The sequence below is a fragment of the Triticum urartu genome, chromosome 1A (assembly GCF_056163025.1).
Source record: "Triticum urartu cultivar PI428250 chromosome 1A, HENAU_Tu73, whole genome shotgun sequence".
Classification (NCBI taxonomy): Eukaryota; Viridiplantae; Streptophyta; class Magnoliopsida; order Poales; family Poaceae; genus Triticum; species Triticum urartu.
Window position 1 is genome coordinate 212,422,307 of NC_141873.1, and position 15,738 is coordinate 212,438,044.

At 48.6% G+C, this 15,738-nt stretch overlaps 1 pseudogene; it reads right to left on the reverse strand.

Annotated features, from left to right (window-relative positions):
- Window positions 1-1,337: 1,337 nt before the first annotated feature.
- The window catches only part of LOC147990619 (putative helicase MAGATAMA 3), a 118,287-nt pseudogene continuing 103,886 nt past the window's right edge, over window positions 1,338-15,738 (reverse strand).

Below are 15,738 nucleotides of genomic sequence, written 5' to 3' on the forward strand. Positions count from 1 at the left end.
ATAGAGGATCAAATAATATCTGCAGGAGTCCAATATAAGTATGTCTATATGCAAATGCAGGCTTCGCTACTAACCTCTGCCGCACTGACTGCGGAGGTCGCCGCACTGAAGCAGAACCTCCAGCGGTCCGAGAAAGAGCTCGGCCTTACCAAGAGGCAGCTCGAGGAGAACAAAGGTAAGTAATACCTTGTCTATATGTATATATATATATAAAGATGCGGTTGCAAAAATGATAGGATCATCATGGATGTGCCAGGGGCCATGTAACGCCCCAAGACTGGAGCTCCAGTTGCCTTCCAGGGTTTCCGGGTTTTCGTTGTGTGATTTGTTTAGCTTGTTGCATTCATCATTGCATATTTTGCATTGCATCATTTCATGCATGACATTTTGTTGCATGCCCCATTTGAGATCCATGCATCACCACCTTTTCCTTCCTTCTTTTTTCTTTCTTTTTGCAAGTGCCATCTTGCCCTGCTCCTTCCTTCTTCTTTCTTTCATTTTGGCAAGTGTCCTTTTCCTGCTCCTCCATTAATGTTCATTCTTTTCCTGGTGCTAGTTCTCCATGCCTAAACGCTCTCTGTCAAATTTCAAATCCTTTGGAGTTGTTTTGGTTAGGTTCAAAAATGCCTCAAGTTTGAATCATATTTAAACTTGTTTTATTTTTCTACCTCTAAAATGTCCAAACCAATTTTATCAAATAGGGCATGAATTCAAGGTCATGAGCATATTTTTATATTTCTCATACACCTCTCCTTTTCCCCTGTGATTTTCTATTTATTTTCTGCTTGAAGAAAATTAAAGAAAGAGGAAACAGCAGTTTCGGGCCAGCCGCAGCCCACCTGGGCCTCTCCATCACCATCCGGCCTGTTAGACCTCCTCCCACTAGGCCTCCCGCACCGGCCCATCTAATCCTAACCCTAGCGCTGCCTTAGCCCGATCCCTCGCGCACCTCTCCCTCTCGACCCCTCCCTCGCGCCGCCAGGAGAGGAGGCACCGCGCTCGTTCCCTCCTCTGCCCGATCCCAGCTCCCCATCGATCTCTCCCTCATCTCGCTCCTCCCTCGATCCCTCTCCTCCTCTCTTCAGTCGCCCGTAGGCCGCCGCCCTACACCCTCGCGCCCCTCGCTCATCCTCCTCCAAACCCCGTCGTCCTCCGCTCCTTCTTCTTCCCCCGGGGTGGCTCCTCTGCGCTAAGGCCATGGCCTCGCCGGCCGGCCATTGAAGCTGCCGCCCGTCTCCTTGATGGTAGCCAGGCCACTGCCGCGCCATCTCGCCTCCTCCCCACGTCCCCACATTCTTCGCGACCTTGGGCCATGCCATGGTGCCACTGCCCCGAGCTCATGCCCGCACGCCTGTGCCTCCTTCCTCGCCGCGAGCCTGCAGCGCCGCCAGCTCCTCCTCCACCTTGCCTCTTCGCAACCCCGCTGATGTTTTCTTCCAGCGCCGCCAGATGCCATCCAGGGAACCAATCCCCATGGCGCGTCGTCTCAAGGCCACGCCGCCGACGGGATCCTGCGTGCCTCCGCCCGGATCGGCCTGCGCGCCCGTACCTGTCGGCCTCGACCTCCTCCCCGAGCTGGAGCCTCCACCTCCATCTGGTGCCTCCTTGGACCTCCTCGAGTTTGGCTACACCACGAACCACAGGACCGAGAAACGCCAAGTACCACCAAGTTCCCGATGGATTCAAAGTCCCCAACGAGACCCATTTTTTTCGTCAAGTTCGACTACACGACTATGACCTTGGAGTTGGACCGCAAGCGCCAAGTACCCCACCGGCAAGACCACACAGACGCTCGAACGACTGCAGACCGAAACGTTAAGTACCTCGTCGATACGTGTATGACCAGACGCGGGAGATCGACTTCATGGACCGACAAGTTCCACGACAACAAGTGTGACCATTTGGATGGCCAAGTTCCTCTTCAAATGTACGACTACACGGTGTTGCGACAAGTACCACGATGCCCGGAGCCCTCGGACCATCAAGTTTCACTACCGCCGACTAGCACGACTACCGTCGCAAAAACGAGACCGTCAAGACCCGACCGACAAGTACCCCGACGACCCTGAACATCTACGATTGTGTACGACTACCGCCGCCGTGTTTTTCGACAAGACGTCGTGAGCCTCTACTTCCACTACCGCTCCGATGATCGCCGATGAACGATAGGACGACTACTTCGACTACCGTCGTGTGAACCCCTACTTCCACTACAGAACGTCCCGAGAACGTCTACTTCCCCTACACCGCATCGAACTTGAACCCCTCCGATAGGGCACGCCTCAAAGGTATAACTTTCGAGACGACCGTCGTGGACGAATGTTGCGTGTTGTATGAGTTGCACCCTTTGTCTGCACCATGTCTGTAGTGTCTCTCGCTTCCATGTCATCTACTCATGGGACACCCGGTATGCGGGAGCGCCCCACCATCTTTTACACGCATCCCCACACTTCTCCTTTGCATCGGTATCTCAATCGAGATTACCGGAACCGGAACGCTGCCGTGGCACCATTTTCGTTATCGTTGCCGTGGCACCCCTTTCGTTTCCGCCACGATGACAAATGCTTCATAATGCTCTTGTAAACTTTAAATAAAAATTTCATAAACTTGTTCATGTCATCCGCATCATGATAACAACAATTAAAATGTTTAGTTTGTTGTTGCATTTATTTACTAATGCATATGGGGATTTGCCGGAATTGTTGTTTGTTCTGGCCCCATTTAAACTTGTTTAGTTAGATAATTTCCTTTTGCTTCTTCTCTTGCCATGTTTAACAACCTTTAATATTGTTGAGTACCCTAACCGAGAGAGAACTAAATAATTGATGTGGTGTTTCGTCAATATGCATCCCGATGCATATTGAGCTCCACTTAATTTGTAGTATTATTTGTTGCACTTTGCCATGCCATGCTTCTTTAAACCGGAGATGCATCATACTTGATTGTGCATCATGCCATGTTTATGTGAGGGTTGTTTTACTATGTTGTTTGCTTCTTTCCGGTGTTGCTCCTTCGGGTTAGTTCCGTTAACGTCGCGTTTGTGAGGATCCGTTCGACTTCGTCCGTTTGTCTTCTTCATGGACTCGTTCTTCTTCCTTGCTGCATTTCAGGCAAGATGACCATACCCTCGAAATCACTTCTATCTTTGCTTGCTAGTTGCTCGCTCTTTTGCCATGCCTATGCTGCGATACCTACCACTTGCTTATCATGCCTCCCATATTGTTGAACCAAGCCTCTAACCCACCTTGTCCTAGCAAACCGTTGTTTGGCTATGTTACCGCTTTGCTCAGCCCCTCTTATAGCGTTGTTAGTTGCAGGTGAAGATTGAAGTTTGTTCCTTGTTGGAACATGGAGATATTGTTCCTTGTTGGAACAGGTTTACTTGTTGGGATATCACAATATCACTTATTTAATTAGTGCATCTATATACTTGGTAAAGGGTGGAAGGCTCGGCCTTATGCCTGGTGTTTTGTTCCACTCTTGCCGCCCTAGTTTCCGTCATATCGGTGTTATGTTCCCGGATTTTGCGTTCCTTACACGGTTGGGTTATAATGGGAACCCCTTGACAGTTCGCCTTGAATAAAACTCCTCCAGCAATGCCCAACATTGGTTTTACCATTCGCCACCTAGCCTTTTTCTTTCCCTCGGGTTCTGCAGACTCAAGGGTCATCTTTATTTTAACCCCCCCTGGGCCAGTGCTCCTATGAGTGTTGGTCCAACCGAGTAGACTGCGGGGCCACCTCGGGGCAACTTGAGGGTTGGTTTTACTCGTAGGATGTCTCATCTGAGTGTGCCCTGAGAACGAGATATGTGCAGCTCCTATCGGGATTTGTCGGCACATTCGGGCGGTGTTGCTGGACTTGTTTTACCATTGTCGAGGATGTCTTGTAGAACCGGGATACCGAGTCTGATCGGAATGTCTCGGGAGAAGGAATATCCTTCATTGACCATGAGAGCTTGTGATGGGCTAAGTTGGGACTCCCCTGCAGGGTTTTGAACTTTCGAAAGCCATGCCCGCGGTTATGGGCAGATGGGAATTTGTTAACGTCCGGTTGTAGAAAACCTGAAGTTGATCTTAATTAAAATACATCAACCGCGCGTGTAACCTTGATGGTCTCTTTCCGGAGGAGTCCGGGAAGTGAACACGGTGTTGGAGTTATGTTTGACGTAGGTTGTTCTAGGATCACTTCTTGATCATAGTTTCTCGATCGCGCTTTGCCTTCTCTTCTCAATCTCATTTGCGTATGTTTGCCACGTAATATGTTAGTCGCTTGCTGCAGCTCCACATCATACTTTTACCTTACCCATAAGCTTAAATAGTCTTGATCGCGAGGGTGCGAGATTGCTGAGTCCCCGTGACTCACAGATACTTCCAAAACCAGCTTGCAGGTGCCGATGATGCCATTCCAGGTGACGCAACCAAGCTCAGGAGGAGCTCGATGAAGATCTTGTCCTTTACGTTCTTTCGTCTAGTCAATCAGTAGTGGAGCCCTGTTGGGGTCGATCGGGGATCTATGTAGCAATTGGGGTAGTCTTCTTTTATTTTGGTTCCGTAGTCGGACCTTGTATGTATTTGGTTGATGTAATGCTTTATTTATGTAATTGTGTGGAGTGGCGATTGTAAGCCAACTATGTATCTCTTTCCCTTATGTATTACATGGGTTGTGTGAAGATTACCTCACTTGCGACATTGCTTTCAATGCGGTTATGCCTCTAAGTCGTGCTTCGACATGTGGGAGATATAGCCGCATCGAGGGCGTTACAGGCCACGACTGAAGTGACGACCCTGAAGCAAGCGCTGTCCGAGGCCGAAAACAAAGCGGCCAAGGAGCGCACCGAGCGGGAGGAACAAGAGGCACGGGTGGGCGAGGTGCAGCAAGAGCTCCAGGCTCTCGTGAAGAAGCACGAACTTTGGAGCTTGACTCAAAGACGCGAGAGTCCGAGCTTGCCGCGGCCCTCGAGAGCACAAAGCATGCCAAGGCTGAAGCCCAAAAGGCCCTCCAGGAAATTGAGGTGATGAGGATGATAGCAGCGGGTAAGGCACTCATTATGCAAAGCAAGCATGTGAAAATAAATTACTTGTTACTTACCCGAGTCCGGAGCTCTCCAGGAGCATTCGCAGATTTGCCCCACAGTGTGTCGGATGTCGCAAAGTACTACCAGGCCGAGGAGGGAAGCTCGACGGAGAGGTTGTTCTGGTCTCAGTATACTGGGACCGAACACCCGATGCCTATGAGCGACCAGCTAAAGCAGGTGGTCGAGCTGCACAAGGCGGTCGAACAGGCCATGAGGGGCCCTATAGTGCGGATGTGGCCTGGCGACTCCCTTCCCAACAGCTACTTCGGCCTGGTGAGGCGGCTTGTGGATGCCTGCCCATGGCTGGAAGTCATAAAGTGGTCCGTCTGCATCGAAGGTGCACGCCGAGCTTTTGCCCGTGTGAAGGTGCACTGGGCCAAGATGGACGTCGAGAAGCTGGTGAAGGAGGGGCCGCCGCAGGGCAATGTAACACCCTCGATGCGACTATAGCTCCCACGTGTCGAGGCACGACTTAGAGACATAATCGCATTGAAGGCATATGTCGCAAGTTAGGCAATCTTCACAACATCCCATGTAATATGATAATAAAAGGGAGATAACATAGTTGGCTTACACTCGCCACGTCAATCAAGTACATAAATAACATTACATCATCCATATACTCAAGGCCCGACTACGGCGCCAAAATAAAAGAGAACCCAACATGCGACAACGGTCCCGTTCACCCCCAACTGGGCACCACTACTGATCGTCGGGGAAGGAAACATAATATCATTGAGAGTCTTCGTCGAACTCCCACTTGAGCTGACACGCGTCTCCTGGAGTGGAATCATCAGGCCCTGCATCTGGTGTAATAGTAATCTGTGAGCCACAGGGACTCAGCAATCTCGCACCCTCGTGATCAAGACTATTTGAGCTTATAGGTAAGGCAAGGTAAAATATGAGTGGAGCTGCAGCAAGCGACTAGCAAGTATGGTGGCTAACTTATTCGGAAAAGAGAGCGAGAAGAGGGGGCAAAGCACGAGCGAGAAACTAGAGAACAACCTGCGCAAACATTACTCCAACACCGTGTCCACTTCCCGGACTCCGCCGAGAAGAGGCCATCACGGTAACATACTCAGTTGATTCATTTTAATTAAGTTAAGGTTCAAGTTATCTACAACAGGACATTAACAAATTCCCATCTGCCCATAACCGCGGGCACGGCTTTCGAAAGTTCAATCCCTGCAGAGGAGTCCCAACTTAGCCCATGACAAGCTCTCACGGTCAACGAAGGAATAGACCTCCTCCCAAGACGTTCCGATCAGACTCGGTATCTCGGTAACTCAAGACACTTCGACAGGTTAAAACAAGACCAGCAACACCGCCCGAATGTGCCAACAAATCCCGATAGGAGCTGCACATATCTCTTTCTCAGGGCACACTCAGATTGTCTTAGGTACGGGTAGGCCAGCCCAGAGTTGCCCCTGGTGGCCACCGGTAGCTGACAGGTGGACCAACACTCAGAGGAGCACTGGCCCGAGGGGGTTAAAATAAGATGACCCTTGAGTCTGCAGAACCCAAGGGAAAGAAAAGGCCGGGTGGCAAATGGTAAAACCAAGGTTGGGCATTGCTGGAAAAGCTTTAATCAAGGCTAAGTATCAAGGGGTTCCCATTATAACCCAACCACGTAAGGCACGCAAAAATCCGGGAACATAACACCGATATGACGGAAACTAGGGCGGCAAGAGTGGAACAAAACACTAGGCGAGAGGCCGAGCCGTCCACCCTTTACCAAGTATATAGACGCATTAAGATAACATGGCAATATAATGATATCCCAACAAGTAAATAAATGTTCCAACAAGGAACGCTTCCAATCTTCACCTGCAACTAGCAACGCTATAAGAGGGGCTGAGCAAAGCGGTAACATAGCAAATCAACGGTTTGCTAGGACAATGGTGGGTTAGAGGTTTGACATGGCAATTTAGGAGGCTTGCAAGCAAGTGGTAGGCATCGTAACAATGGCATAGCAAAAGAGCAAGCAAACTAGCATAGCAAAGATAGTAGTGATTTCGAGGGTATGATCATCTTGCCTGCACAGTTGTCAGAGTTGACTGGATCCTCAAAAGCAAACTCAACGGGCTCCTCGTTAGCGAACTCGTCTCCCGACTCTACCCAAACATGACAAACAAGCAACAAGGATACAATCAATCACGTGCAAGACCAAGCAATATGATGAAATGATGATATGCTATGCGGGATGCAAAATGGAAGATTTGACAGGAAATGCATGAACCTGGCCCCAACTTGGAAATCCAAGTGTGCCACTGGAAAGGTGAGATGAAATCGCTTGAAAACGATATAAAGAACGCCGGAATCGGAGTTACGGTTTGGAAATGGCAAGCGATTCAAATATGACACCGGTCTGCGATCTACAGCAAGTAGGCATCTAAATGCAATGAAATGAACATGCTACAGCACCCAAACATGACAACAAAATACATGGCAGGGATTCACACAAGATGCTTAACAAAAGTCTAGCACTGAGCTACGGCTAATTCCTCCATTAGGTGGTTAAAACAAGCATGGCAAAAACGCAAATGGCAAACAGATCTCAGACTTAGTGAAATTAACACTTGTCTGGAATTTCAGATCATATAGCCCTCTTCGGAGCAACAAAACAACATGCTACAGGACCTGAACATGACAAAGAAAGAAATGGCATGGAGCTACTGAACAAGCTTAACAAAAGTCCCTTAGTGACCTTGAGCCAAAAGGGATCACAAAATATACTAACAAGCACACGAACATAGCAAAAACATAATCAGTTTTCATACTTAGTGAAAACTGGGACATGTTGAAACATAACTCACGAAGGCATGTTTACGAGCTCGATGCACTCACCACATTGAAAGTCATGGCAAGACAAGCATACAACCCTTAAGAAGGCACAAAATACAAGCTATACATGGCAATAACAATGGCATAACATGCACGGATCAACTACAATAACATCGGCAAAATCGCAAACAAGTTGACGATCTGCCCAGATTCACAACGAAGCAAAAGTAGAGCTCGATTGACTCAAGCTAGGTTGCTCCATAATTGCAAAAAAAGAGATGGATAGATAGATCACTACAAGTTTAACAAAACACCCTTACTGATCATCCTCAAAAGAGGCACGGATCACTAGGAAACAACAAGAACATATGGCATCGTGAGATAACAATCCCAGGACTTGGTGAAATTACTAAGTCCCTGAAAACAGAATTACCGGGTGCCTCACTTTGCAAGCTTGCACAAGTCACCACAAACATCCTAAAAATACATGGGTTGCACCACTGGAAAGATGACCAAACCCTTAACAAAACATATGAAGAACTCAAGGGCATATCATGCACACATTAATCATGGCAAAAATGACAAAAGTGCTAAACGGAGTAACAGATCTGACAATTAACTCAAGTAGCCCTCTTCTAACTGCATTTCGGGCGTCAAGATGAACTCAAATGAAAATGATGCCATGGAATGAAATGATGTACTCTCCGAGATGAACATTTTGATATGCTATACGCCCAATTTGGAGCTACGGATGGAAAGTTACGGAGCCTCGAACTGAGCAACTCGGATAAAGAATTCTAGGACTTAGAGAAAAATTCGACCTCCGGATCTGGATCTAGGGTTTGCATGGAAACCGAGGCAAACTCCGGCGGCAGTGTTCACGACGGCGGCGGCGGGCGCGGAAGTTGAGGACGGCGGGGACGAGGACGGCGGCCGGCGGGGGCGAGGTCGCCGGCGGCCGGGGCGGCGGCGCAGGGCCCCGCAGCGGCCGGAGCTAGGACCGGCCGGAGCTAGGGCGACGCGGCGGGCTCCTGCGGCGGCTCGGGCGGCGACCAGCCGGCGGCGAGCGGCGCGCGGCGGCTCCGGCGCCTCGGGCGGCCGGGCGCGAAGAGGAGGGCGGCGGCTGGCGGTAGGCGGCGGCGGGGCGATTCGGGCCGGGAGGGCTCCGGATGGGCCTCGCGGGCCTCGGTGTCGGAGGTGGCGGCTTGCCACGTGGCGGCTTCTGACTGGGCGCCGGGGCGGCGGACGTTGTCCGGCCCGCTCCGGACACGTCCGGCGGCGGCGGATCTGGGATTTTTTAGGGTTAGGGGGGAGAGGATCCGCGAATTCGGAATGGGGGGTGTATATATAGGCATAGGAGGAGTAAGGAGAGTCCAAATGAGGTGCGGTTTTCGGCCACGCGATTGTGATCGAACGCTCTAGAACATGGATCAGAGTTTGGTGGGTTTTGGGCCAAATTGGAGGGGTGTTGGGCTGCAACACACACGAGGCCTTTTCGGTCCCTCGGTTAACCGTTGGAGTACCAAACGAAGTCCAAATGGTACGAAACTTGACAGGCGGTCTACCGGTAGTAACCCAAGGCCGCTTCGCAAGTCTCGGTCCAATACGGAAATGTTTAATCCCCACACAGGAAAGAAAGCTAGAAATGGCCACCGGAGGAGAACGAAGCGCCGGAATGCAAAACGGACAACGGGGAAAATGGTCAAATGCATGAGACGAACACGTATGCAAATGCAATGTACATGATGACATGATATGAGATGCATGACAACGACGACAACAACACACGGAGGCAAAAACCCGAACCCGAGGAAATAAAATAACTTAGCGCCAGAAACGGCAAGAGTTGGAGTACAAATAGGGAAAGTTATATCCGGGGTGTTACAACACTCCACCACTACGAAAGGATCTCGTCCCGAGATCTAGGACTGAAAGAACACCGGGTACTCAGAACGGAGGTGATCCTCGCGTTCCCAGGTAGCTTCACGGTCAGAATGGTGTGACCACTTGACTTTGAGAAATTTGATTGACTTGTTGCGAGTCTTGCGTTCAGTCCCTTCAAGAATAGCAACTGGGTGCTCACGATAAGAGAGATCTTCTTGGAGCTCAATGTCCTCGAAGTTGACGGTGTGGTCAGGAGTCTTGAAGCACTTTCGAAGCTGAGAGACATGGAACACGTCATGAACATTTGCAAAGTTTGAAGGAAGCTCGAGTTGATAGGCGAGGTCACCTCTCTTGCTGACAATCTTGAATGGTCCCACGTATCTAGGGGCAAGCTTCCCTTTGATACCGAAGCGACAAGTAACTTTCATAGGCGAGACACGGAGGTAAACATGATCTCCGATGTCGAAAGCCAAATCACGGTGCTTACTATCATAGTAGCTCTTCTGGCGGGATTGGGCTGCTTTGAGGTTATCTCGAATGACTTTGCACATTTCTTCTGCTTCTGTGATTAAGTCATTACCCAAAAGCTGACGTTCACCGGTTTCAGACCAGTTGAGAGGGGCACGACACTTCCTGCCATACAGAATTTCAAAAGGGGCCTTGCCTGAACTTGCTTGAAAACAGTTGTTGTAGGAGAATTCAGCATAAGGAAGACAATCCTCCCACTTCATGCCGAAGGAGATCACACAAGCCCTGAGCATATCTTCAAGAATGTGGTTGACACGCTCGACTTGACCGCTTGTTTGGGGATGGAAAGCTGTGCTGAAGTGGATGTTGGTGCCCATGGCCTTCTGAAAAGAATCCCAAAACTTCGAGGTAAAGATGCTGCCACGGTCTGAAGAGATCACTTGAGGAATACCATGCAGAGAGACAATACGAGAGGTATAGAGTTCCGCCAATTGAGCTGCAGTGATCGACTCTTTGATAGGCGGAAAGTGAGCCACTTTGGTGAGTTTGTCGATGACAACAAATATAGCATCATTTCCACGCTTGGACTTTGGAAACCCAGTCACGAAGTCCATCTCAATGTGGTCAAACTTCCATTCTGGAATGGCAAGAGGTTGGAGGAGACCAGCTGGCCTTTGTTGTTCTGCCTTCACTCTTCTGCAGACATCACATTCATTCACGAATTGAGCGATCTCGCGCTTCATTCGAGTCCACCAATAAGCTTGCTTAAGGTCCTGATACATCTTCGTGCTCCCAGGGTGGTTGGAGAGGAGAGAATTGTGAGCCTCGTTCATGATCACTTTACGGAGGTCACCTTTGGGCACAACAATACGATCCTCGAAGAAGAGAGTGTCCTTGTCATCAAGGCGGTAGCACTTGTACTTGGACTGACTCTTGGCAATCCCAATCTTCACCTTTTTCACCATAGCATCGAGAAGCTGGGCTTGGAGAATCTGGTCTTCTAAGGTAGGAGAGACTAGAAGGTTGGCGAGGAATCCTTGAGGAACAACTTGCAGATTAAGTTTGTGGAAAGCTTCACAAAGCTCGGGTTGATAAGGCTTGAGAATCAGACTGTTGAAGTAAGCTTTCCTGCTCAAAGCGTCAGCAATCACATTGGCCTTGCCTGGAGTATACTCAATACTCGGATTATACTCTTGAATCATTTCGACCCATCGAGTTTGTCTGAGGTTGAGATTAGGCTGAGTGAAGATGTACTTGAGACTCTTGTGATCAGTGAAAATGTCCACTTTTCTTCCCAATAGAAGATGTCTCCAAGTCAAAAGAGCATGCACAACTGCCGCCAACTCGAGATCATGAGTGGGGTAGTTCTTCTCATTAGGCTTCAACTAGCGAGATGTATAAGCAACAACTTTCTTCTCTTGCATCAATACTGCGCCAAGACCTTGGAGAGAGGCATCACAAAAGACCTCGTACGGCTTGGATTCATCAGGTGGAGTCAGAACTGGAGCAGTGATCAATTTCTCTTTCAAAGTGTTGAAAGCAATATCACACTCCGGAGATCAAACGTACTTGACGTGCTTCTGGAGAAGATTTTAGAGAGGCTTCGCGATCTTAGAAAAGTTTTCAACGAATCTTCGACAATAGCTTGCGAGACCGAGAAAACTGCGGAGTTGCTTCACGTTCTGAGGAGGTTCCCAATTCACAGTTGCAGACACCTTCTTAGGATTCATGGCAATGCCCTTGGCAGAGATGATATGACCAAGATAAAGAACCTCATCAAGCCAAAATTCACACTTGGAGAACTTGGCGTAGAACTGATGTTCCCTCAGCTTGTCGAGAACCAAACGCAAGTGCTTGGCATGATCTTCCTTATTCTTGGAGAAAACCAGAATGTCATCGAGATAGACCAAAACGAAGTCATTGGTGTAGGCATTGAAGATGAAGTTCATCATGCGAGAGAACGTCGGAGGAGCATTGGCGAGGCCAAAAGACATGACAGTGTATTCATATGAACCAAAGCTTGTTCTGAATGCTGTCTTGGGAATATCTTCTTCACGAATGCGAATCTAGTGACAACCCATACGGAGATCAAGCTGGGGAATACTTGGGCACCTTTGAGTTGTTCGAACAGCTCATTGATGTTGGGAAGTGGGTATTTGTTCTTGATGGTCTTCTTGTTCACTAGACGGTAATCAACACAAAGTCGGTCCATTCCATCCTTCTTCTTCACAAAAAGAACACCACAACCCCACGGAGAAGAACTAGGCCGGATGAGACCCATTTTCTCTTGTATATCGAGTTGCTTCTTCAGCTCCTTCAACTCTTCAGGTCCGAGCTTGTAAGGACATTTGCACACAGGTTCTGTGCCAGGCTCAAGATCAATAACGAATTCAACTGGCCGGTGCGGAGGCATTCCTGGGAGCTCTTCTGGAAAGACATCTTGATATTCGCAAACGAATGGAATTTGAGAGATGGCATCGAGTTCACCCTTCTCATTGAGAGAAAACAGACGGATAGTATTATCCCGAGCGGCAAAGACAATTACATCCTCAGACGAATGAGTCAATTGAATCTGCCTGGCAGCACAATCAAGATGTGCCTTGTGCTTAGAAAGCCAATCCATCCCGAGAATAAGATCAATATCTGAGTCACCGAGAACCGTTGGAGAAGATAGAAACTTGTAGTCACCCAAAGTGATAGTAACATCCGGAGCAATGGAGTTAGCAAGCATGCGCTTACTGGGAGAGACAACTGCTAAAGGACTAGGCAAAATTTGCAAAGGCAAACCATGCTTCGATGAAAACGGTCTCGAGATGAAACAATGCGATGCACCCGTGTCAAAAAGAACTTTTGCAGGAATATCATTAACAGGAAGGTTACCCATGATCACATATGATGAGTCCTCTGCCTGAGCTGCATTCATCAAATTGACCTTGGCATGCTTGGGATTATGCTTGACCACCGCTGTACTTGCCTATCTGACAGGAGGAGGAGGAGGAAGACGCCTCTGATTGAGACACTTGTTGGCATAGTGACCCTTCTGTTGGCACTTGTTGCACGTGACCTCTGAAAGTAGACGGTGATACGGAGCACTCGATCTTGGAGCTTGAGACGAAGTCTTGTTCTGAAAGCCAGGGTTGGGTGGGTGGGAAGAACCACTGCCACCTTTGCTCTTCTGCTGATACGGCTGACGGAATGGAGAGGAAGCCAAAACTTCTGCTGCTTGGCCACTTGAGTAGAGGAAGAAGGAGTAGCATCTCTGACTCGCTTCTTGGAAGCATCACACCTCAACTGAGCAGCCTCTTGCTTCAGTGCCATGTTGTAGAACTCATCGTATCTCAAGGGCTCGAAGAGGACAAGAGCTAGCTGAATTTCTTCTCTGAGACCACCCCTGAACTGATATATCATGCTCTTCTCATCAGGCATGTCCTGCTTGGCAAAGCGGACAAGCTTCTGGAACAACTTGTTGTAGTCATAGGCAGACAAAGAGCCTTGCTTCAGATTGCGGAATTCCTCACGCTTGCTTTCAACCACGCTCTGCGGAATATGATGAGCTCGGAAATCTCGATGGAAATCATCCCAAGTGATAACACGTCCACCTCTGGAATCCTTGTACTGCTGGAACCATTCTGTAGCTTGATCTTTGAGTTGGAAGGAAGCGAACTTGACAAAGTCCTCAGGCCTGACGTTACTGCACTCGAAATGCTTACACAGGTCCACAAGCCAATCGTCAGCATCGGTTTCCTTAACACAATTGCTGAAATTCTTTGGCCCGTTAGCAAGGAACTGGTTGAGTGTAGCAAAGTGACTCTGATTGTTGCCTTGATTCCCATGACTGCCTTGATTGCGCTCTTGAAGAATTTGCATGATCAGCTGTGTGTTTGCATTGGTTGCGGCCATCACAGCTTGCCATGCCTCTGGAGGAGGTGGAGGTGGTGGCGGATCAGGATTCGGAGTCGTGCGCGTTGGAGGATCCATCCTGAAGAGGTTGACCACCATTAGCACATTGACAGATAAATATTGAAGCTGAATCCAACAAAATTGCAACATATAGTCTTCACATCCGAGCAAAATGAACGAATGCATTCCTCTTGAAATGGTCACATATCCATAAATTGAGAAGCCACGTAGAATTAAGGTAGAGAAATAAATCAACAAGGTACGGATCAAGAATGAATAATCGGTAAGAAATCCCAATCTCAAACCAATATCCGTGGAAGAAGAACTAGAGCTACTAGAATTCCCACCTATGAAACTTCCTAACCTTTCCGGTTATGCAATCAGGTGTTGGGGATACAGGGGAAGCATAATATCTCACCCAAACTAGCCAATCCTACATCCAGCTGTATCCATCCTTCAACACATAACCAAGAAACCTTCGGAAACCATCTACCTCAACCTTCGAAAAGCATCCGTTATACAAGTTATGGCGATACTCCCGAACTCCCGCCCCAGTACTGGGTGGCGTCGAGGTTATCTCACCAACGAACTGCATAAAAGAGATTTTCGATGTCGGCGTACTAGACTCAGGTATTCCAGAACTACAATGATAAAATTATGATGACAACACCTCAGAGCTCAACTCCCCGGGACACTTCCACTAAACCCCTAACAGGAGGCACCAAGACAATGTTCTCATCATAAAACCATCGAAACGATTCCAAGATACCCGTGTGATCCTAAATTTTTTTTTGTGAAATTTGAGAAGAAAAGAGTCAAAACTCTACGTCAGGATGCCTTACCAGAGCGATGAGGAGACTGGGAAGTAAAAAGAATTCCTAAACTCTCCGATATATAATTCCTAAAGACTCAAAACATTTTTCTAGACACAACTCGGCCGCTAAAAACGATCAAGCAATGGGGCTCCTAAGGTCGGGGAAGGCTCTGATTACCAACTTGTAACACCCTCGATGCGACTATAGCTCCCACGTGTCGAGGCACGACTTAGAGACATAATCGCATTGAAGGCATATGTCACAAGTTAGGCAATCTTCACAACATCCCATGTAATATGATAATAAAAGGGAGATAACATAGTTGGCTTACACTCGCCACGTCAATCAAGTACATAAATAACATTACATCATCCATACACTCAAGGCCCGACTACGGCGCCAAAATAAAAGAGAACCCAACATGCGACAACGGTCCCGTTCACCCCCAACTGGGCACCACTACTGATCGTCAGGAAAGGAAACATAGTATCGTTGAGAGTCTTCGTCGAACTCCCACTTGAGCTCACACGCGTCTCCTGGAGTGGAATCATCAGGCCCTGCATCTGGTGTAATAGTAATCTGTGAGCCACAGGGACTCAGCAATCTCGCACCCTCGCGATCAAGACTATTTGAGCTTATAGGTAAGGCAAGGTAAAATATGAGTGGAGCTGCAGCAAGCGACTAGCAAGTATGGTGGCTAACTTATTCGCAAAAGAGAGCGAGAAGAGGGGGCAAAGCACGAGCAAGAAACTAGAGAACAACCTGCGCAAACATTACTCCAACACCGTGTCCACTTCCCGGACTCCACCGA